Here is a 24,700-nt window from a genome sequence, read left to right as displayed (position 1 = left end):
TGTGGCAGCAGCATGGATAAAAATAGAGCATGAGGCACAGCTGGTATGTTGATATTTGGTGCCATGTAGATAAATTATCCTGATAACCAAGTGCATTTTCCCCTTCTACCTCCTCCCCAGACAGTCTGACGCTGGATAGACACATTAGAGAGTTGCATGGCTCTTTTAAAAGCCAACCCAGGGAAAGTCTTATGTTTTGGGCAGGTCAACTTTAAAAAATGATCATAGTTCAGCAGGAGAATAAGCCGGGAAGGCCCTAACAGTGCCAGAGAGCCCTTCATACAGCTTTCTTTGGCGGGGGCTCCTTGTGGCCTCTGCTGTCATTTGGGTTTCCCTCCTGACTGTCAGAGCTTGGATGTGACAGGCTGCCCTGCCTACCTGCAACATAGTTGGAGTAGACCTGTGGCCAGTTGGAGTGGACCTGTGGCATTGGATGGGAAATGGGCGGAAACATATTTACCCTAAGGGAAGTAGGTAATCCATTTTCTTTTCCAAGTCTTGGTAATATGAAAAGATTGGGGAACGGGAATCAGAAGAAAGGCGTATAAAGTGCTTGACTCTGATCAGTTCTGCAGAGCATTAAATATCCAAATGTCCAAATTTTACTTTACATTTCCTCTTGATTTCTCCAGGCATCTGGGAGAAGAGACTGGAAGGGAAGGCTGAAATTGGGCTTATTACAATACTTAGGAGAGAGTGCCAATCAAAGCTTACACAGAGAATGAAGCTGCCAGTTCAAACAATAATTGTTATTTTCTGTCGAATTTCCAGGACGATCCTGGTATCAAAAATTAATATTTGATTAATAGTTTATCAAACTCTAGGCATTTATTTATTTTTCATCTTTTTTTAGAACTTATTTTGTTGAGAATATACACAACAGAACATACACCAATTCAACAACTTCTACATGTACAATTCAGTGACATGATTATATTGTTCAAGTTGTGCAACCATTCTCACCCTCGTTTTCTGAGTTGTTCCTCCCCCATTAACATAAACTCACTGCCCCCTAAATTCCCCATCTAATCTTTTGTGTTGCTGTTATCAGTTTGATCCCATATAGGTAGTTCTTAAAAGAGCACAATGCTCTTAGCAATTAGAGAAATGCAAATCAAAACTACAATGAGATACCATCTCACCACAACACGCCTGGCATTAATCCAAAAAACGCAAAATAACAAATGCTGGAGAGGCTGCGGAGAGATTGGAACTCTTATGCACTGCTGGTGGGAATGTAAAATGGTACAGCCAATTTGGAAAATGATATGGCGCTTCTATAAAAAGCTAGAAATAGAAATACCATACAATCCAGCAATCCCACTCCTAGGAATATACCCTAGAGAAATAAGAGCCATCACAGGAATAGACATACACACATCCATGTTCATTGAGGCACTATTCACAATAGCAAAAAGATGGAAACAACTTAAATGCCCATCAACAGATGAATGGATAAACAAATTATGGTACATACACACGGTGGAATACTATGCAACGATAAAGAACAATAATGAATCCGAGAAACATCTTACGACATGGATGAATTATGCTGGATGAAATAAGTCAGTCACAAAAGGACAAATATTGTATAAGACCACTATTATAACAACTCAAGAAAAGGTTTAAACACAGAAAAAAGCATTCTTTGATGGCTACGAGGGTGGAAAGAGAGAGGGGGGAAGTCATTAGATAGTAGATAAGGATCAACTTCGGTGTAGGGAAGGACAACACACAATACAGGGGAAGTCAGCACAAGTAGATCCAAGCAAAAGCAAGGAAGTGTCTTGAACACATGCAAACACTTTCAGGGAAACAGTAGCTAGGGCTGGGACCTGAGGACCATAATTTTGGGGGAAATCTAGGTCAAATTGGCATAACATAGTTTATAAAGAAAATGTTCTACATCCCACTTTGGTGAGTGGCGTCTGGGGTCTTAAAAGCTTTCAAGTGGCCATCTAAGATAAATCAATTGGTTCAACCCCACTAGGAGCAAAGGAGGATGAAGAAAACCAAAGACACAAGAAAAACACTAGCCCAAAGGAGTAAAGGATCAAATGAACCAGAGACCACCAACCTGAGGCCAGAAGAACTAGATGCTGCCTGGCTACCACCCATGACCACCCTGACAGGGAGCACAACAGAGAGTCCCAGAGAGAGCAGTAGAAAAATGTAGAACAGAACTCAAATTCACGGAAAAACACCAGACGTAATGGTCTGACAGAGACTGGAGGAACCCCAGAAACTATGGCTCCCAGATGCAATGTTAACCATTCCCTTAGCCCACTCTTCAGACAAAGATTAGAGAAGACTACAAAACAAAAAATAATACATGTGAGGAATGTACTTCTTAGTTCAGTTGGGGACCAAAGGGGCAGCTCCAGTCCAAAAGCAGGATGAGGAGGCAGGAAGGGAAAGGGACTGGTCAAATGGACACAGGGAACCTGGGATGGAAATGCGGAGTGTGCTGTTACATTGTGGGGGTTGCAGTTAATGTCACAAAACAATATGTGTGTAAATTTTGGAAAGAGAAATTAAGTTCAGCCATAAACTTTCACCTAAAGTGCAAAAAAAAAAAAAAAAAAGAGGAGGGACAATGCTTAAGGCAGCTATTCTCTACTAGTTAAGCCAAACTATTGTTTGGTTATAAGAAGACTTAAGGGGATATTTTTGGTTTAAGATTTAAAGATTATCTTGGTGCAATAGTTTTGGGGGTTCTAAGCATTAACCACTTCCCTCATTTTTACAGACAGGTCCAGAGAAATTGAATAATGTGTTTAAGAGCTCACCACTAGAAGCAATGGAGCAGTGTTTCTGTTCAGCCTGGGGATTCCAGATTTCCCACTGAATCTACTAGGCATGAATCAGGTTTCTGTGGGATATCAACCTTTCACATTTATGCCCTCATAGAGTACCTCCCTGACAAAGAGATTTTAATAAATATAGTTGGTTTAATAAGAATTTTCTACAAAACTTTTCTACTTTGAATGAAGACGGAGACTGAATATTAATACTTGCCAATACTCATTCCGTGCTTAGTACAAACCAGGCATTGTGCTCTTGGTGGATTTTTCTTCTGTATTTATACAATTCATCACCCATACCATGTTCTTCCAGGTATCCTATGGCTACTTCAGGTTCCTTGCTCAAGTCACTTCCAGGTGACTTTTCTTGCTTCCTGCCCTCAATGAGCTTACATTCTAGTATGTGTGTGTGTGTGGAGGGGGAAGGGGCAGAAAATAAGCAATAAATATAATGAATAGGTAATTCATATATAGTATGGGCTATGGATTGAATTGTGTCCCCCCAAAATGAGTATCAATTTGGCTAGGCCTTTTTTTTTGATTCCCAGTGTTATGTGATTGCCCACCATTTTGTCATCTGATGTGATTTTCCTATGTGTTGTAAATCCTACCTCTATGATGTTAATGAGGCAGGATTAGAGGCAGTTAAGTTAATAAGTAGGACTCAATATATAGGATTAGGTTTTGTCTTAAATCGATTTCTTTTGAGATATAAAAGAGAGAAGCAAGCAGAGAGACAGGGGGACCTCAGACCACCAAGAAACAAGAGCCAGGAGAATGGTGTGATCTTTGGACCCGGGGTCTCTGTGCTGAGAAGCTCCGCCACAGGGGAAGATTGATGACAAGGACCTTCTCCCAGAGCCTACAGAGAGAGAAAGCTTCCACTGGAGATGGCTCCCTGAATTCAGACCTCTAGCCTCCAAAACTGTGAGAGAGTAAATTTCTTTGTTAAAGCCATCCACTTGTATTTCTGTGACAGTAATATGACTAAGGCAGTATGTCAGAAGGGGATATATGATATAGAGAAAACAAATAGAGCAAGGTAAGGGTGATCAGGAATGTATGTGTGTACAAGTGGGTAATTACAATTTTAGGAAGGGTGATATTGAGCAAAGACCTAAGGAGGTGAGAGAGTGAGCCGTTTAGGTGTCTGGAGGGAGAGTGAACAGCTTGCACAAAGGTTCCATAGGATCCTGCTTGGTTTGTTCGTTAATCAGTATAGATGGAGTACAGTGAGGGGAAGAGAGTGGCAAAGTAACAAGAGGTGAGGTCAGAGACATAAGGGGGCTCGTCACTGGGGCCGTATGTGTCCTCGTTATCTCACGTTGCTATAAGGAAATACCACAAATGAGTGCCTTTAATGAACATAAATATATTTTCTCACATTTTAGGAGGATAGAAGTCTGAATTCAAGGTACCAACTCTAGTGGAAGGCTCTTTCTTTCTCTTTCTGCCTTGTCTCTTTTCAGCTTCAATTCCTAGATTCTTTGGTGGTCATGTGTTTATCTTCCCCTCCATTTGTGCTTGCTTGTTTAATCTGCTCATTTTTATCTCAAAAGAGATTGATTTAAGACACCCTCTACGCTAAAAAAAAAAAAAAAAACCGGCACTGGGTTTTTTTTTTTTTTCTACGCTAACACTGCCTCATTAACATAACATTAAGGTAACAAATCCTAACCCTACACTTGTGGCTAACCTGTCAGTTTATCATACTGTGGGGGCTTCTGTGTTGCTGTGATTCTGGGAGCTGTGCCACTGGTATTCAAATACCAGCAGGGTCGCCCATGGTGGACAGGATTCAGCTGAGCTTCCAGACTAAGACTTCTGAAAAGAATTAGCCAGTGAAAACCTTATGAAAAGCAGTGGAACATTGTCTGATATAGTTAGGGAAGATGAGCCTCTAAGGTTGGAAGGCACTCAAAATACAACTGGGGAAGAGCTGTCTCCCCAAAGTAGAGTTAACCTTAATGATGTGGGTGGGGCCAAGGTTTCCAGACCTTCATTTGCTGTTGTGGGATGACTCAAAATGAGAAGAAACAGCTGCAAACATCCATTAATGTACAAAGTACATTAATGTACGAAGTATGAATCTAGGAAAACTGGAAATTGTCAAAAACGAAATGGAACTCGTGAACATCGATATCCTAGGCATTAATGAGCTGAAATGGACTGGTATTGGCCATTTTGAACTGGACAATCATACAGTCTACTATCTGGGAATGACAAATTGAAGAGAAATGGTGTTGCATTCATCATCAAAAAGAACATTTCAAGACCTATCCTGAAGGGCAATGCTGTCAGTGACAGGATAATATCCATATGCTTACAAGGATTTTTTTTTTTTTTACAAGGAAGACCAGTTAATACAGCTGTTATTCAAATTTATGCACCAACCACTAAGGCCAAAGATGAAGAAATTGAAGATTTTACTAACTTCTGCAGTCTGAAACTGATCGAACCTACAATCAGGATCACTGATAATTGCTGGTGATTGGAACTCGGGAGTTGGAAACAAAGAAGAAGGATTGGTGGTTGGAAAATACGGCCTTGGTGATAGAAATGATGCTGAAGATTGCATGATTGAATTTTGCAAGACCAATGACTTCTTTATTGCAAATACCTTTTTTAACCAACATAAATGGCAACTATACACGTGGACCTCGACAGATGGAATACACAGGAATCAAACTGACTATATCAGTGGAAAAAGAGAGGGAAACCCTGGTGGTGTAGAGGTCAAGTGCTACTGCTGCTAACAAAAGGGTTGGCAGTTCAAATCCACCAGGCACTCCTTGGAAACGCTATGGGGCAGTTCTACTCTGTCCTATAGGGTTGCTATGAGTCAGAATCTACTCGATGGCAATCGATTTGGTTTTTGGTTTGGTGGAAAGAGATGATAGGAAAGCTAAATATCATCAGTCAGAGCAAGGCCAGGGGCCAACTGCCATTAGACCATAAATTACTCATATGCAAATTCAAAATGAAACTGAAGATAATTAGAACAGGTTGGCGACAGCCAAAGTATGACCTTGAGTATATCAAACCCTTAATTTAGGGAATACCTCAAGAATAGATTTGACGTGTTGAACACTAATGACCGAAGACCAGACGAGTTGTGGAATGACATCAAGGACATCATACATGAAGGAGGCAAGTGGTCATTAAAAAGACAGGAGAGAAAGAAAAGACCTAAACAGATGTCAGAGGAGACTCTGAAACTTCCTCTTGAACATCGAGTAGCTACAGCAAAGGGAAAAAATGATGAGGTAAAAGAGCTAAACAGAAGATTCCACAGGGCATCTTGCAAAAACCTGGAGACAGAAAATCAAAAGAGAAGAACATGCTCAATATTTCTCAAGCTGAAAGAACTGAAGAAAAATGCAAGCCTCAAGTTGCAAGGATTCTACAGGGAAAATACTAAAGGATGCAGGAAGCATCAAAAGAAGATGGAAGGAATACATAGAGTCACTTACAAAAAGAATTGGTGAAGAGTCAACCATTTCAGGAGGTAACATATGATTGGGAACTGATGGTACTGAAGGAAGAAGTCCAAGCCGCACTGAAGGCATTGGTGAAAAACAAAGCTCCAGGAATTGATGGAATACAAATTAAGATATTCCCACAAATGGATGCAGCCCTGGAAGTGCTCACTCACCTATGCCAAGAAATTTGGCCAACAGACTGGAAGGCGTCCATATTTATGCCTATTCCGAAGAAAGGTGATCCCACCAGATGTGGAAATTGTTGAACAATGTCATCAATATCCCATGCAAGCAAAAATTTTGCTGATGATCATTCAAAAGCCGCTGCAGCAGTGCAACAGGGAACTTCCAGAAATTCAAGCTGGATTCAGAAGAGCATGTGGAACCAGGGATATCATTGATGATGTCAGATGGATCCTGGCTGAAAGCAGGGTTTACCAGAGAGATATTTATCTACCTGTGTTTTATTGACTGTGCAAAGGCATTCGACTGTGTGGATCATGACAAATCATGAATAACATTCGGAGAATGGGAATTCTGGAACATTTAATTGTGTTCATGAGGAATTTGTACATGGATCAAGAGGCAGTCTTTGAACAGAACAAGGGGATACTGCATGGTTTAAAGTCAGGAAAGGTGTGCGTCAGGGCTATATCCTTTCACCATACTTATTCAATCTGTGTGCTGAGCAAATAATACAAGAAGCTAGACTATATGAAGTACAGGGCATTAGAATTGAAGGAAGGCTCATTAACAACCTGCATTATGCAGACGACACAACCTTTCTTGCTGAAAGTGAAGAGGACTTGAAGCCCTTACTGATGGAGATCGAAGACCACAGCCTTCAGTATGGCTTACACGTCAATATAAAGAAAACAAAAATCCTCACAACTGGACCAATAAGCAACATCGTGATACATGGAGAAAACATTGAGGTTGTCAAGGATTTCATTTTACTTGGACCTACAATAAACAGCCATGAAGCAACAGTCAAGAACTCAAAAGACACATTGCATTGGGTAAATCTGCTGCAAAGACCTCTTTAAAGTGTTGAAAAGCAAAGAGATCACCTTGAGGACTAAGGTGCGTCTGATCCAAGCTATGGTGTTTTCAGTTGCCTCATATGCATGTGAAAACTGAACAATGAATAAGGAAGTGTGAAGAAGAATGGATGCCTTTGAATTGTGGTGTTGGAGAAGAACATTGGATATACCATGGACTGCCAAAAGAATGAACAAATCTGTCTTGGAAGAAGTACAACCAGAATGCTCCTTAGAAGCAGGGATGATGAGACTAGGTCTGCTATACCTTGGATGTGTTGTCAGGAAGGACCAGTCCCTGGAGAAGGACAGCATGCTTGGTAAAGCAGAGGGTCAGCAAAAAAGAGGAAGACCCTCAACGAGATGGAGTGACATAGTGGCTGCAACAACGGGCTCAAACATAGCAACAATTGTGAGGATGGCACAGGACTGGGCAGTGTTTCGTTCTGTTGTGCATGGGTTCACCATGAGTAGGAGCCAATTCTATGGCACCTAACAGTAACAACAGATACATTCAAGCACCCCTTTTCAGTAGGCAGTTGGAGTAAGGAGTTGAGAAGACAGACTTGGGCTGAGGATACATATTCAAAGTTGTTGGCATATGGAGTCCCTGGGTAGTGTAAACAATTGCTAACACAAAGGCTAAGGTTTGATACGATATTTAAGGCCATGGTCCTGGATGAAGTTTCAAGGGAGTGAGTATAAGTAGAGAAGATAAATAATCCAAAACCGAATTCTCAGGCAGTCCAAAGGTTAAGAAGTCAGGGATTGAGAATATGAGACATTCTGCAAATCAATTGGTTTGAATTTGCAATAATAATAATGATGAAGATCAATGTAATTTACTAAAAGCATTCTGGGCTGTTGCAGATAAGAAGAAAACAAAGAGACATTACTACCAAATAAAATTTTTGAACTTGGATTAGAGACCAGATAAAAAGAAGTTACAAAAGACACATTTTTTTTTTTTTTTTAACAATTTGGGAAATTTGAATGGATGTTAGGTGATACAATTACTGCTATTATTCTGAGATGTGGTAATAGTGGAGTGGTTTTCTTGGAAGTTTTCAGGGATGAAGAGTGATGATGCATGCAACTTTCAGATGGTTCAGCAAAATATATGTGGAGAGAGAACAAACGTGGCAAAATATTAATAGCTGCGTATTCGTGTCTAGTCTTTAAATTTTTCTGTAGTTCGAGAAATTTCACAATAAAAAATTCGGAGGAAAAACATTAGAAGAAGAAGAGGAACAAGTAAACTCCAGTGAGGATCAAATACCAGAGTGGGTGGTGGCCTGGAAACCAAGTGAAGAAAACATATCAACGAAGGAAGGAATAAGAACTGTGTAAAATGCTACTGATAAATCAAATAAAATGACTGGGAAATGAGTGTTGAATTAGGAATAGCCCTTCTCAGCTGGCTAAACTGAAAGGATGAGAATACCTACTCAGATTGGGCTTCAAGAGTGGAGAGAGCAGAGAAAGGGGAGAGAGAGAGAGGAAAGAGAGACAGAAGAAAGGAGAGAAAAAAGAAAGGAGAGAAAAAGAGGGAGAGAGGAGGAAGAAAGAGGAGAGAGAAGAAAGAAAAAGAGAGAGGAGGGAGAGAAGGAGAAAGGAGAATGGAGAGAGAGGAGAAAGGAGAGAGAGACTGTGTGTGTGTGTGTGTGTGTGTGTGTGTGTGTGTGTGTGTGTGTGTGTGTTGGCTCATCTTTGAGCGAGACGGATTGTGGCGAGTGAACTGGACAGTGCTCCCCGCTCTCCAGATCGGTACTGTAAACTCTGGGGTTGGCTTTTATTTCACTGAGAGTGGATTTGTTCGAATGGAGCAAGATGAGCAGGAGAATTAAAATAACTAGAAAAAGGAGCAGATTCACGTTATTCCTTTTTTGACCGTTCTCGGGCAACCCCGATCAAACGTAGATTAAGAATGATTAACGTCTGTCCGATATTTAGACCACTAAGATTCGAAAAGCAAAGTCCCGAAACAGGAAGCTGTGTTTTCTTTCTTTTTTTAATCTTTTGCTTGAATTACCCCACTAGTTACCTTAACCCTTAAGTCTCCTAGGCATACAGACCTGGCCTCTGAGTTGATTGCATAGAGAAACTGACCTTAATGAAAGACCCGCCGTCACTCCTACAAGCCTCAGCGGTTTTGGAAAAGTCTTGGATCTCTCTCTTCTCAAAAAAGTAACTATATCCCTAAAGTGGCATACATTCATTCATTTGGGGAGAACGGAGGGAAATATAGAAAGGCACAATGGAAATTAAAATCTCGTAATACTGCCACCCGAAGAAAATATTTTAATATTTATCCGTGAGTCTTTTTTTTTTTTTTCCCTGCGTATGTGTGTAATTAATTACTTTTAAAGAAATAGGGATTGGTATTTTTTTTTTATACAGTTTTCCAACCTGCTTCTTTTTTGAACTTCAAGCTAGGATTTTTTTTTTTTTTTTTTTTTTTTTTTACTTGCCATCAAATATTCTCCTATAACATGCTTGTGAGTGACTGCATAGTATTTTATCGTCGGGCTATATAGAATTTTTAGTAACATGTCTGTTGTGGGATATTTCGGCTTCTTTCAAATCTTCCCTTTCATAAGTATTTTCGTAAGTATTGCTATAAACGCTTTGTGATATTTTTCATACTTCTCAGATTGTTTCCTTGGTGTGTTTGTAAGGAGGGTCGGAGGGGAGGGGGCGTCAGGTCTTCCCGGAAGGGCTGCCTGTGGCGTCAGAACCTGTTAGAAAAATGTAAATCACTAGGGGAATCTCCTGCAGACATGTCTTGGCGGTCGTAGACCCCCCGCTCCGACTGTACAGAAAGGCGTGGTGCTGAGTTCGAATCTCACGGGATCCACTCACAATCTGCGCTTGCTCCGGGCGTTCCTTCTCCTCGACACCTGGGAGACCTCCGTTTCCTGAGAAGGTGATCCCGCGGGGAGAAGCAAGGGTATGAAGAAGTGACGGTGGAGGTTGGGATTGGATAGGCTTCCTTCCTGGTTCTCAGGGGATTCCTTGGCCTAGAAATAGCTCCTGGAGTTTGGAGGAGGCTCACATCTGGCAACAGTTGGGTGCAGCCTGCAGCTGGGAGTGAGGGCGGGTGGCTTGGGGCGGGGGGAGCGCGCGGGAGGAGCGAGGCGGGTGTGAACAGTGAGGCTTCCCACTCATTTAAGATGCACTCTGGGGACATACCTGGAAAACCGAGAGCTCGTCTGTATAATTTCCTTTGAGAGCAGAACTGGGCTTGGTTACACAGAAATTGTCCTCAGCTTTCTGGGTCTCCTTGGACTTCGGGATTCTTGGAGAGAAGAAACACTAAGTGACAGCGGCCACAACTGTATTCCTGAAGGTATTTGCTTTGAGTCTCATAAAACACCTAGCAGGTACAGTTTTAGGACAGTGCCTCAAGATCTTACTGTTAGTCCTCAACTTAAAAGGAAAACATTAAGACTTCTAAAAAAATCACATAGAAAAATATTTTCATGATCTGGGGGCAGGGAGGGTCGCCTTACACAGGACACACTCTATAAAGGAAAAGACTGATAAATCAGGCTATATTTTGTTCTCCAAAAGCTACCATTTATCTAGTGAAATGGGAATGGGTGGGGGTGGAGGGGATTTTCTCAGGACATCATGGCAAAGGGCCGCATTGAGAATACATAACAAATTCATCCAAATCAAAAAGAAGAATAGAAAACAGGCAAACGATGTTCTTTTCACCTACACACAAAAATCTAAACAACCAACAAACATAAGAAACGTATTCAACCTCCATAGACTCAACTGGGTAAAATTTAAAAGCCTGACAACATCAAGTGCAGGTGAGCATGTGGAACATGCTCAGGGGATGTCTACGCACTGCTAGTGGGAATGAAAACTGGAAATGTGATGACAAGATCTAATGAGGCTGGGGGTCCAATTATTTAGCAGTTCCACTGTCAGCTGTAAATCCCCGTGAAGTGTGTGTACATGTGCACCAGGAGACATGAACTTCACTGTCCACTGCAGCATTATTTTTAGTTACCACCTTACCAGGTGCTGTAGAGTATATTTTGACTCCTGGTGACCCCATGTGTGTCAGAGTACAACTGTGCCCCATAGGGTTTCAGTGGCCGAGTCGTCAGATCTTTAGGCCTTTCTTCCAAGTTGCCTCTGGGTAGACGTGAACTTCCAACCACCCAGGCACTCTGCATTATTTGTAATAGTCCCCCCAAAACAATCCAAATGTTCACCCACAGTAAAACTGGATAAAATAAATTGTGTTTATTATACTATGACTGTATTTTACAACAATAAAGATAAATGAACCACAGACATAACAACATTGATGAATTTTAAAGACATAATACAGAGAAAAAAGAGCCAGACATTGTAGCATACCTTCTAAATGATTTAATTTGTACAAAGTTTTAAAAACTGGCAAAATTAAACTACTGCATGTTGTTTAGGGATGCATCCTTAGGTAGTAAAACTATAGCAAAAAGCAAGGAAAAGAACACCGTAAAAGTGGGGTGGTGGTCACCGTTGGGGAAACTGAAGTGTAGGGTCTGGAAGTGGCTTGTGAGTGCTTCTGAGAGGTTGTCCTGAGCTGGGTGGCTGTTATCTGAGTGTTTTATAATTTGTTTGGTTTAGCATGTATGTTTTATACGCTCTTCTGTATGTTTGCTACAGTTTATACACCCACCACTCAAATTAAAAAAAAAAAGTGATAGAGACTATTTCAGGCAGGGGCTGGGTGGTCCCTCACTATTTTCTGATGAAAGATATGGGGAGAGGGTTGGAAGGAAAAAGTTTTGCTGTTTTCAACTATTCACAATCAAGCAAATTAAGTTAACACATTGAGGGCATCACATATTTCCAAGTAAAGGCTCTTTAGGTTCACTGTAATCCTGTAGTAGAGAGAAATGATTTCTATTTCACTTGCTGGAAAGGGGAATATCAAGGTATAGGCAGAAATAGTGCTTCAATCTTTTGAAAAGAGCCCAATAGGTGGATATGTTAACCATTTCCCTTATACTGACTAAATAAGTTAATCATTACCCTTCATATAGTTTCTATGGCTCTATGTCCTTATTATTATTATTTTTGCTTTTCGAAGGGAAACTTTCCTTAACAGATAAAGCAAAGGACACCTGGAATGAGTCCACAAACCAAGCTGAGTTTGGAGTTAGGCAGAGTCAGCTGCCTGCCTCAGTTCCGGGGATCCCTGAGGAGGAAGGCTCCCTTAACTAGCACCCTTCCCCCGAAAAAAGCAGGTAGGGAGCACCACCAGACAGGGACCAGCCAATTCACACCTTACTGGGAACCGACCCACCTGCAGGGAGAGAATTCTGTAGCACGGTTAGGGAAGCATGGAAGGTAGGTTCTCCAGGCGAGATGGTCCTTGCCAGATGACTTGATTTTTTAAATGAAAAGAGACAACTGGTGGTTATTTCCTTAGAAATATTTGTATAATTACTTACATTTTGCATTTACCCATTTATATGTTTATTACTATTTTAATAGACTATCCATGCCTTTAAGTATAAAAACTAATATGTTTCAAAAAACACTCTTCGAATTTTCCATTGAAACATGCACAAATACTCTTTGTAAGTGTACTCTGTTGATTATGTGAATTCTTAGCCCACTTAGTTCTCTGACCCCTGATAATACCAGTGCTGGTGATGTTCCAGGCCTCCTTCTAGCTTCCTGACAGAGGTGAACTCATTTATTCTTCGCCCTCCCACCACTGTTTCAGCTGGGTACTGAATTGTCCCCCGTTACAGCTGGGAAAAGGATTCCTGGTGGTGGAGAGGTTAACGCCGAGCTGCTAGCGGTTCTGCGGAAGAAAGGTGAGTCGGTTTGTTTCCATAAAGATTACAGCCTTGGAAACTCTGTTGAGGTAGTTCTACACTGCCCTAGAGAGTCACTTGAGTTGGAGCCCATCCCAACGGTACCTTGCCCATTCTTGAAGCCTGGCAGTAGGTTCCAGAGACTGAGTTCTTAACCACCGGGCACCACCCTTTAGCTGCCCAGAATGAAAAGACTACGGGTTTAGTCGTTTGCCCGCTCGCTCTCTCGGTAGGCCCGCCGGACAGGTTTTCTCCCAGGGTCCGGCAGCTCCAGCACCAGCTCCACTCGGGAGCCGAGGCCCGCAGGGTCCCACTAAGTGGTTTCTTCCCACGCTGCGGAAAATATGAATCCGAACTCAGCAGAAAAACAAACAAATGTTACCTGGTCCCCGCCCCCTTCGGACGCTGCCCAGGATCCTCCCCTCTCCACCCTCCTCTCCTGGCATCCCGGCAGATTTCTAGAAAGAAGAGACGCCAAGGAGGCTAGTCGCTCAAGCCTCAGTCTTAGAATTGCAGAGGCCGGGGGCAGTTTACATGGTGGCGACGCTGCTGCAACCCGGCGACAACAGCCACACTCATGGGAATGATACAGGAAACAAGTGGCCGCGGCGCTTTGACCTCTTGGCCACCTAGCTAGGTGTTTCCTTAAAAGGGCTAGGCTGTGGTGCCCGAGGCCCCTGCACCCCGCTTAGTTTTTGATCCGCTGTCCCCAGCTAGGTGAGACAGTCGGTATCTGCGGTGGCCGAGCTGCTTCGGCAGCGGTACTGGTCCCCCCAGTCTCTCTGGGCTCCGGGCAGCGCGGCACCGGGGTGTTTGTTTGCCTTCAGCCCCCGGGTCTTCATTGCCATTCAAAAGACCTCTCAGTGTGGTCCAAATAGCGGATGCAACCCGACACCTTGCTCTGTTGACGGCGCGGGGCCGCTGGCGCCAGGGCGGGACGCTGGAAGGCGGCCGGGGACGGGGTCGCCAGGCAGCGGAGTCCTGGGCTGCCCGGGGCTGAGGAGCTGCGGTGAGTGGCAGCCCCGGGCAGGGGAAGGGGGACTCACGGTGTCCAAACCGAGGTGCTTGGGTGTCAACTTTGAGTGGAGTCTTCAAGCTATTAAAACCACCAGGTGCCATTTCCTTTCTTTCTAGACTTAGGGAGAAGAGAAGCTCGTGTTTACTGTGTCCTTCCTGGGCACCTAGCAGCCTTTGACAAGTTCTCTTCTCACTCCCTTTATATCTTATTTCTCTCCGTACTACTATTTACTTAATAACCCGTTGCCGTTGACTCCATTACTTAATAGTTTGGGTTAATTTGTCTCACTTTGAGGAGACGTAAACATTTAGTTGAACATTTGAAAGAACAGTATCTCTTTAAAGTTCAGGTTCGAACCTGTGCCTTATATATTGATTCTTGATTCTAGTATATAACATTTCATTATATCATAACTTTACAAAATATTCATTTGTATGTGACTTTTCATGTTCATTCACACCATCTGTGTGTGATCTGCCCACCATACCCTGGGAGAGCCTGCTTTATGCTCTTTTATCCAGCTCTTAGCCCCATTTTACAGATGAGGGAGATGAGGTATTAAAGTTGTAGGTAGCTTTGCTTGGTATATAAACGCACACCTGCCTGACACCAGGGCTGCGGGAGCTCTTTCTGCTCCCCTGAGCTGTGATGTTCCGTCTTGAGGTGTTTGGAGATGATTGTCCAGCTTGGCATCAGAGCCTGATCGAGCATCTCCGTCCGGCTCTACCAGCCTGGGGAAGGATGAGAGATGCAACTGACCTGCCATCTGCCCACACAAGGCAGTCGGTCACTAGTATTTTGTAGATGAACGTAGGAAGCAGTTCTTTGCCTGCTTACTGTCTTCCCTTTCACTCTACAGTGCACTGAATCACCACTCCAGGGCTAACCACGGGCAATTCAAAAGCTTCCCCGCACCCCTTTGTGTCCCCTAGAGTTGCTCTTCCAGGGCGAGTCTCCATTGCACAGCCTCAGCTACTCAGTATCTCCGTTTAATTCTTGTGGCGAGATGCCCGTTTGCAAAACCACCTCACAAGCTAAATCAGATAACATTGGCTAACTGGGTCAATCTGCTTCTCAATTTTAGATGTTCACTTGATGAGTAGGGGGCTCTGGTTGGAGGCCATGTTTCATCCAAAGAGCTGTGTCTGTACTAGTGCTTCTCAGACTCTAATGTGCCTAGGAATTAACAAAAGCCCTGGTGGCTCGGTAGGCAGTTCAAATCCACCAACCACTCCTTGGAAACCCTTTGGGGCAGTTCTACTCTGTCCCATAGGGTCTCTATGAGTTGGAACTGACTCGATGGCACCTAACAACAACAACAACAGAAATTACCACAGTATCTAAGGGCCATAGTCCTCGGGGGTTCCACCAGTCTTTCTCTATTTCTTATACTGTAAAATAGGGCTTTGTCCTGTAGGATTTGATTTTAAAATAAGCTGAGAAATACTCAGGTTTTTCATACATAAACCTGTTTAGTTTTTTGCAAGGTAGTCATAGCAAGGCATGCAAGTAAGACCTCAATAAATTATCTTAGAGGCAGAGAATCAGAATTAACTATTACAATTAAGATGTTAGTTTAGTGGTTAGAATCTAAATCTTTAAATTTCAGGCATTTTCCTTTAATGAGGGTCTTGGAAGGAAGGATTGACCACTGCTGAAACTTGGTGGAGGTCCCTCTTAGCTAGGGACCAAGGTTGGTGGCAGCAGAGTCTCAGCAGGCTCTCAGTCTTCAGAGAGAGTAGGAGGCTATAGAGAGAGATCCCTTTTGCCTCTGCCTTCTCTCAGTGAGTGAGCAAAAATTCAAGGTTTATATGTGAATTTCTGACCTTGGCAACACACAACCTGGGAGAGAAGATGTAACATACTAGTATGTTACATCTTCTCTCCCAGGTTAGAAACTAACCAAATGTCACATCTTTTCTTCAAGGTTAGATATTAGGGAGGGTGTTTATGATTTACGTCTCAAGGCTAGTTTAAAAAGGTTAACTAGGTTGTGTTTTCTCTTATCACAGCATGCAAAGCAAAGTCAACTTAAAGGTTGATCGCATTCTTCACATATCTCTATGTTTCAGTGTCTGAGTTCATATTTTCTACTTCTAAATCACATTATAAGTCAATTAGGCATTTGTGGCTTAAGATCATTATAGAGGCAACATAATGCCTTGTATATATTACCAACACGTATGGTTTGAGAGCATTACAAAAAGCATACATAACAGACTAGTTTGCATATTAATGGTTGCTTTTCTTTTCTTGGAAACCCTGGTGGTGTAGTGGTTAAGAGCTACTGCTGCTAACCAAAGGGTTAGCACATTGACTCTACCAAGTGCTCCTTGGAAACCCTACGGGGCAGTTCAAATGGGTTGCTAGGAGTCAGAATTGACTTGACAGCAAGGGGTTTGGTTTTCTTTTTTTTGTTTTACTTTCCTTAAGCAAGGGTTACCAACTGCTGGTCCTGCAGAGATGGTGTGTTTGGCCCACACTGTATTTTTTTCCTAAATTATTGTGGTAATATATATACATATAACACAAAACTTTCCACTCTTACCATTTTTAATTATACAATTCAATAACATTAATTGCATTCACAGTGTTGAACAGCCACCACCACCACCTACCTCCAAACAGAAACTTAGTGTCCATTAAGCAACAACTCCCTGTTCCTCCTGCCTTTCATTTGCTATAACCACTGATGTATTTTTGTCTCTAGACTATTCTAGATATTTCGTATTAATGAGATTATACAATAAAAGGTGATTATAGACGTGGACCTCACCAGATGGAAAAAACAAATCAAATCGGCTACATCTATAGAAAGAGATGACTGCAGAACAGACCGTCAATTGCTCATATTACAAGTTCAAGTTGAAGCTGAAGAAAATTAAAACAAGTCCACAAAATCCAAAATACGACCTTGAGTATATGGCACCTGAATTTGGAGACCAGCTCAAGAATAGATTTGATGCACTAAACACTAATGACCAAAGACCAGACAAGTTGTGGAATGACATCAAGGACATCATACATGAAGAGAGCAAAAAGTCATTAAAAAGACAGGAAAGAAAGAAAAGACCAAAATGGAAGTCAGGAGAGATTCTGAAATTTGCTCTTAATTGTAGAGTAGCTAAAAAAAAAAAAAAAAAAAGGAAGAAATGAAGAAGGAAAAGAGCTGAAGAGATGATTTCAAAGGGTGGGTGGAGAAGACAAAGTAAAGTATTATGATGAAATGTGTGAAGTTAGAAAACCAAAAGTGAAAAACATGCTCAGCATTTCTCAAGCTGAAAGAACTGAAGAAAAAATTCAAGTCTCGAGTTGCAAAAAACTCTGTGGGCAAAATATTGAACAATGCAGGAAGCATCAAAAGAAGATGAAAAGAATACACAGAGTCCCTATACTAAAAAAGAATTGATTGATGTTTAATCATTTCGGGAGGTAGTGTATGATCAAAACCAATGGTACTGAAGGAAAAAGTTCAAGCTGCACTGAAGGCATTGGTGAAAACAAGGCTCCAGGCATTGACAGAATACCAGTTGAGATGTTTGAACAAAGAGATGCTGCGTTGGAGGTGCTCACTTGTCCGTGTCAGGAAATTTTGAAAACAGACGGGAAGAGATCCATATTAATGCTCATTCCAGAGAAAAGTGATTCAACAGCAAGTCGAAATTATCAAACAATATCAATAATATCACATACAAGTGAAATATTGCTGAAGATCATTCATAAACAGTTGCAGCAGTACATCGACAGGGAACTGCTAGAAACTCAAGCTGGATTCAGAAGAGGACATGGAACCAGAGATATCATTGCTGATATGGATCCTGGCTGAAAGCAGAGAATACCAGAAAGATGTTTATCTGTGTTTTATTGACTATGAAAAGGCATTCGACTGTGTGATCATTACAAATTATGGATAAGATTACAACCAATGAGAATTCCGGAAGGCTTAATTTTGCTCATGAGAAACCTGTACATAAACCAAGAAGCAGTCATTGGAACAGAACAAGGGGATAAAAAAAAAATACTGCATGGTTTAAGATAAAGAAAAATGTGCATTGGAGTTGTATCCTTTCATCATACTTATTCAATCTTTATGCTGAACAAATAATCCCAGAAGCTGGACTATATGAACAGGCCTCAGCATTAGCATTGGAGGAAGGCTCATTAACAACCTGCAATATGCAGATGGCACAACCGTCCTTGCTGAAAATGAAGAGGACTCGAAGCATCTACTGATGAAGATCAAAAACTACAGCCTTCAGTATGGATTATACCTTAGCATAAAGAAAACAAAATCCCCACAGGGGACCAGTAAGCAACATCATGATAAATGGAGAAAAGATTGAAGTTTTCAAGGATTTCATTTTATTTGTATCTACCATCAAAACCAGTCAAGAAATCAAATGAAGTATTTCTTGGGCAAATCTTCTGCAAAAGATGTTGTGATGGTTAATATTGTGTGTCAGCTTGGTTGGGCCATGGTTCTCAGTGTTTTGGCAGTTGTATAATGTTGTGATCACTTCCCATTTGAGATTCAATATGTGATCACCTCCATGATGGGATCTGCTGTGAGTGGCCATTCAGTTGAAAGGGAGTTTCCTTGGGAGTGTGGACTGCATGGAATATAAGTGGACATTCAGGTGAGGTGTGGGGGCTTTTTGCTCATGCTGGATCCTTCAGTTGGCTCTTGTTCATCTGACCTCTGGTTCTTGGAACTTGAACTAGCAGTTTACCTGCAGTCTTGCCTGCTGGTTTTAGGATTCATTGACCTTTGCAACCTGTGAGCAAGAGCCCTGCCCTCTAACCTGCCAATCTTGGGTCCGCCAGCCCCTGCAGCTATGTGAATCAGGAGAAGTCTCTATTCATACCCACGGACTTGGGATATTCCAGCCTCCGCAACTGTGGGAGCCATTTCCTTGATAGAAATCTTTGCTGGTTTTGCTTCTCTAGAGAACTCAGCCTAAGACATTGGGTACCAAGAGTGATTCTAGGGAAACAAAATTGTAAGGATGAGTTTTCTAAATTGGTTCTTAAGTCTGCTTAGTCTTAAGGATGTTGATGACTCTGCTTTCAGTAGTAAAGAGGGCACTGCTAATCCATGGCATGAGGTGGCAATACAAATACCCAAAATATCACCACCAATATTAGTAGATCAGGTATTGGTGAAAGTCGAGGCTGTGGGTTACTACACGTGTGATACATTTCTACACTTTTGTCAGAATGAGAAGTATAAGGAAACTGGTTGGTTGGCCCTACTTTCACTAGACAAACTGGTGAAAGAAAGGGATGTGCTCAGGGCTTCAGAGTCAAAGCTCAAGGGCTGCATAAACGACCTCAAAGTTTCCACTTGTGTTTCGAAAGAAAGCCTTATTTCTTATAGTAACAGAGCTGATATTGCTGAAAACCAAACCCAGAGTCTTATTGTAAGAGTGGGTGAATTACAATGCCAACTCAACTGCCAACTTTGAGAGGTGTCTGAAGTTAAAGTGAGGGCATCGAGAAGAAATGGGATACTGAAAACTGGGATGGAGACATATGGGCAGATAGTCAGGAAGCTGGAGACATTGAGCCCCTAAATACCATTGAATCACTTCCACCAAGAGATTCACTGTCACTACCATCTGAAGCTATTACTCCATGTTTGTCTGCTAAACCACCCTGCCCAGTAAAACCATTAGCTCCTCCACTCCCATCTAATGAGATTAGCCCAACTGCCTCTAAAGAGCCCCTGTCTGAGTCATTGCCTGGGGCGGATGCTTTACAAGACAATGCTGAATGTTATCAAAATACTTCCCCACTATGATTTTGTCTTCTAGACCTATAACTAGACTTAAGTCCCAAAAGGTGAAGTACAAAGTGTGACCTAGAAGAAGTTATACTATACTCCAAAATAACTGCTTGACTTTTCTAATATGTACAAACAGAAACCTGGGGGATGTGTGTGGGAATGGCTAGTAAGGGTGTAGGATAATGGTGTAAGGGATGAAGATGGATCAGTCTGACTTTATTGACTTGGGTCCACTAAAGCACGGATTCTTCATCCAATGTTTCAGCTCGAGAAGTTAGGAAAGGCTCTAATAGTTTATTTGGTTGGGTTGCTGAAGCATGAATTACATGGTGGCCTAGACTAAATCAAGTTGAAGTGCCAGACCTGTCTTGGTATACTGTACAAGAAGGTATCCAAAGGCTTAGGGAAATTTGCTTGCTAGAGTGGATTTGTCAGGTTAGACCCACAGACCCACATGCGGAGTGCCCAGAGGACACACCTTTTACCACAATTGTGAGGAACAAATTTGTGAAGGGAACCAAATCCTTGAAGATTGCTGTGATCGCTATTTTATGTAAATCAGATTTGACAGTGGGAACTGCTCTAACTGAATTAAGACACCTAGTTACAATGGGGCTGATTGGACCCCATGGTAGTAGGGGCCAAGTGGCTGCATTCAATTGACAAAGCCAAGGTGGGCGTGGTTACAATAATGGACAGCAGAGTCAAAGCAGTAATCAGAAGAGTCTCACTCGTATGGACTTATGACATTGGCTACTTAGTCATGGCGTCCCTAGGAGTGAAATAGATAGGAAATCTGCTATTTACTTGATCTGTACAAATGGATGAATTCTAGGTCAGGTGAACAGCAGTCTAACTTGAATCACCAGAATAGAGAGCCATGATCCCTCAATCAATTCCCAGACCTGAGCGTGTTTAAAGACCCACAACCCCTTGAATGAGGAGGGGCTGTGTCCCCTTGAAGAAGAACTCCAATATACTGCCAAAAATTTATACTGTTACTCTCTCTCCCAGCCTTCTTCAAAGGGATCTATGGCCTTTTAGGAGAGTGACTGTTCATTGGGGAAAGGAAATAATCAGACTTTTTGGAATTACTGGATAGTGGTTCTGAAGTAACACTGATTCCAAGAGACCCAAAACATCACTGTGGCCCACCAGTCAGAGTGGGGCCATATGGAGGTCAGGTTATTAATGGAGTCTTGGCTTACTGTCACAGTAAGTCCAGTGGGTCCTGGAACGCATCCTGTAATGATTTCCCCAGTTCAGGAATGCGTAATTGGAATAGATATACTCAGCAATTGTCAGAACCCTACATTTGATCCCTGACAAATGGAGTAAGGACTGTTATGGTAGGAAAAGCCAAGTGGAAACCATTAGAATTGCTCCTACCTAGAAAAATAGTAAACCAAAAGCAATACCACATTCCTGGAGGGATTGTAGAGGTTACTTCTACGACTAAAGACTTGAAGGATGCAAGGATGGTGATTCCCACCACATTCCCATTCAACGTGCCTATTTGGGCTGTGCAAAAAACAGATGGATCTTGGGGAACGGCAGTAGTTTATCAAAAGCTTAACCAGGTGGTGACTCCAGTTGTGGCTGCTGTTCCAGATGTAGTTTCATTGGTTGAGCAGATTAATACATCTCCTGGTACCTGATATGCAGCTATTGATCTGGCTAATGCCTTTTTCTCCATACTGTTTCAAAGGACCATCAGAAGCTGTTTGCCTTCAGCTGGCAAGGCCAACAATACACCTTCATTTGCTTACCTCAGAGCTACATTGACTATCCACCCTATGTCATAATTTAGTTCACAGGGACTTCGATCATTTTCCCCTTTCATAACAGGTCACGCTGGCCCATTACATTAATGAGATTATATTGATTGGACAGAGTAAGGAAGAAGTATCAATAACTCTGGACTTATTGATAAAACATTTGTGTGCCACAGGGTGGGAAATTAATCCTACGAAAATTCAAGCACCTTCTACCTCAGTGAAATTTCTAGGGGTCCAGTGGTGTGGGGCATGTCAAGATATTCCTTCAAAAGTGAAGGATAAGTTATTGCATCTGGCTTCTCCCACAACTAAAAAGGAGGCCTGTTTGGATTTTGGAGACAACATATTCCTCGTTTGGGTGTGCTACTCCAGCCTATTTATCAAGAGACTCGAAAAGCTGCTAGTTTTGAGTGGGGCCCAGAATAAGGGAAGGCTCTGCAACAGGTTCAGGCTGCTGTGCAAGCTCCTCTGCTACTTGATCCATATGATCTGGCTGATCAAATGGTGCTTGAAGTGTCAGTGGCAGATAGAGATACTGTTTGGAGCCTTTGGCAGGCCCCTTTTGGTGAATCACAGTGCAGACCCTTAGGATTTTGGAGCAAAGCCCTGCCATCCTCTGTAGATAACTACTCTCTTTTTGAGAAACAGCTTTTGGCTTGCTACTGGGCCTTAGTAGAGACTGAATGCTTAACCATGGGATATGAAGCCACCATGTGACCTGAGATGCCCATCATGAACTTGGTGTTGTCTGACCCACAGAATCACAAGGTTGGACCTGCTCAGCAGCACTCCATCATTAAATGAAAGTGCTGTATACTAGATTGGGCTGGAGCAGGCCCTGAAGGAACAAGTAGGTAACATGAGGAAGTGACCCAAATGTCCATGGCCTCCACTCCTGTTACGTTACCTTCCATCTCCCATCTGCACTTATGGCCTCATGGGGAGTTCCTTATGATCAGTTGACTGAAGAAGTGAAAACTTGTGCTTGGTTTACAGATGGTTCTGCATGATATGCAGGCACCACTCGAAAGTGGACAGCGACAGCACTGCCGCCCCTTTCTGGGACCTCCCTGAAGAACAGTGGTTAAGGGAAATCCTCCCAATGGGTAGAACTTCGAGCAATGCACCTGGTTGTTCACTTTGCTTGGAAGGAGAAATGGCCAGATGTGCGATTGTATACTGATTCATGGGCTGTGGCCAGTGGTTTGGCTGGATGGTCAGGAACTTGGAAGGAACATGACCGGAAAATTGGAGACAAGGATTTATGGGGAAGAGGTATGTGGATAGATCTCTCTGAATGGACCAAAGAAGTGAAGATATTTGTGTCTTGTATGAATGCTCAACAAAGGGTGACCTCAGCAGAGGATGATTTAACAATCCAGCGGAGAGGATGACATGTTCTGTGAAAATCACTCATTCCCTTTCCCCAGGTAATCCCGTCATTGCTCAATGGGTGCATGAACAAAGTAGCCATGGTGGCAGCAAGGTTATGCATGGGCTCAGCAACATGGACTTCCATTCACCAACGCTTGCTTGGCTACAGCCACTGCTGGGTACCCACTCTGCCAATAGCAGAGACCAACACTGAGTGCCTGATATGGCACCAGGCTCAAGGTGATCAAGCAACCTGGTGGCAAGTTGATTACACTGGACTACTTCTATCATGGAAAGGGCAGTATTTTGTTCGTACTGGAATAGACACTTACTCTGGATATGGATTTGCTTTCCGTGCGTGGAATGCTTCTGCTAAAACTGCCATCTGTGGACTTACAGAATGCCTTATCCTCTGTCATGGTATCCCACAAAGCATTGTCTCGGATCAAGGGCCTCACTTTATAGCAAATGAAGTGTGGCAGTGGGCTCATGCTCATGGAATTCACTGGTCTTACCATGTTCCCCATCATCCTGAAGTAGCTGGTTTGATAGAACCACAAAATGGCCTTCTAAAGACACAATTACAGCCCCAGCTAGACGGCAATACCTTCCAGGGTTGGTGCAATGTTCTCCAGGAGTCTGTATATGCTCTGAACCAGTGTCCAATATATGGTGCTTTTTCTCTCCTAGCTAGGATTCATGGTTCCAGGAATCAAGGCATGGAAATGGGAGTGACACCACTCACTCTTAACCTTAGTGACCCACTGGCAAGATTTTTGCTTCCTGTCCCTGTGACCTTATGCTAGGTCTATAGGTCTTAGTTGAAAGGGAGGAATCCTCCCACCTGGAGGCACTTCACTGATTCCATTGACCTGGAAGCTAAGAATGCCACTTCTGGCCTCTGGATCAACAGGCAAAGAAGGGAGTTACCATACTGGCTGGTGTGATTGATCCTGATTACCAAGAGGAAATTGCATTGATGTTACATAAATGGAGGTAAAGAAGAGTATGTCTGTGTCTTAGTCATCTAGTGCTGCTATAACAGAAATACCACAATTAGATGGCTCTAACAAGGAGAAATTTATTCTTTCACAGCCTAGTAGGCTACAAGTCCAAATTCAGGGTGTCAGCTCCAGGGGTAGACTTTCTCTCTGTCAGCTCTGGAGGAAGGTCCTTGTCATCAGTCTTATCGGAACATCTCAGTGCAGGAACCTCAGGTCCAAAAGGTACGCTCTGCTCCCGGCACTACTTTCTTGGTGGTAGGAGGTTTCCAACTCTCTGCTTGCTTCCCTTTCCTTTTAACTCTTGAGAGAATGGTGGTGTGGGCCACACCCCACGGAAACTCCCTTTACATTGGATCAGGGATGTGACCTGCTAAGGGTGTTACAACCCCACCCTAATCCTCTTTAACATAAAATTACAATCACAAAATGGAGGGCAACTACAGAATACTGGGAATCATGGCCTAACCAAGTTAATACACACATTTTGGGGGGAACATAATTCAGTCTATGACAGTCTGGAATGCAGGAGATCTCTCAGGATGTCTGTTAATACTACCATGCCCTGTGATTAAAGTCAGAGG

Source organism: Elephas maximus, chromosome 22 (assembly GCF_024166365.1).
Source record: "Elephas maximus indicus isolate mEleMax1 chromosome 22, mEleMax1 primary haplotype, whole genome shotgun sequence".
NCBI lineage: Eukaryota > Metazoa > Chordata > Mammalia > Proboscidea > Elephantidae > Elephas > Elephas maximus.
This window is presented reverse-complemented; position numbering follows the sequence as displayed.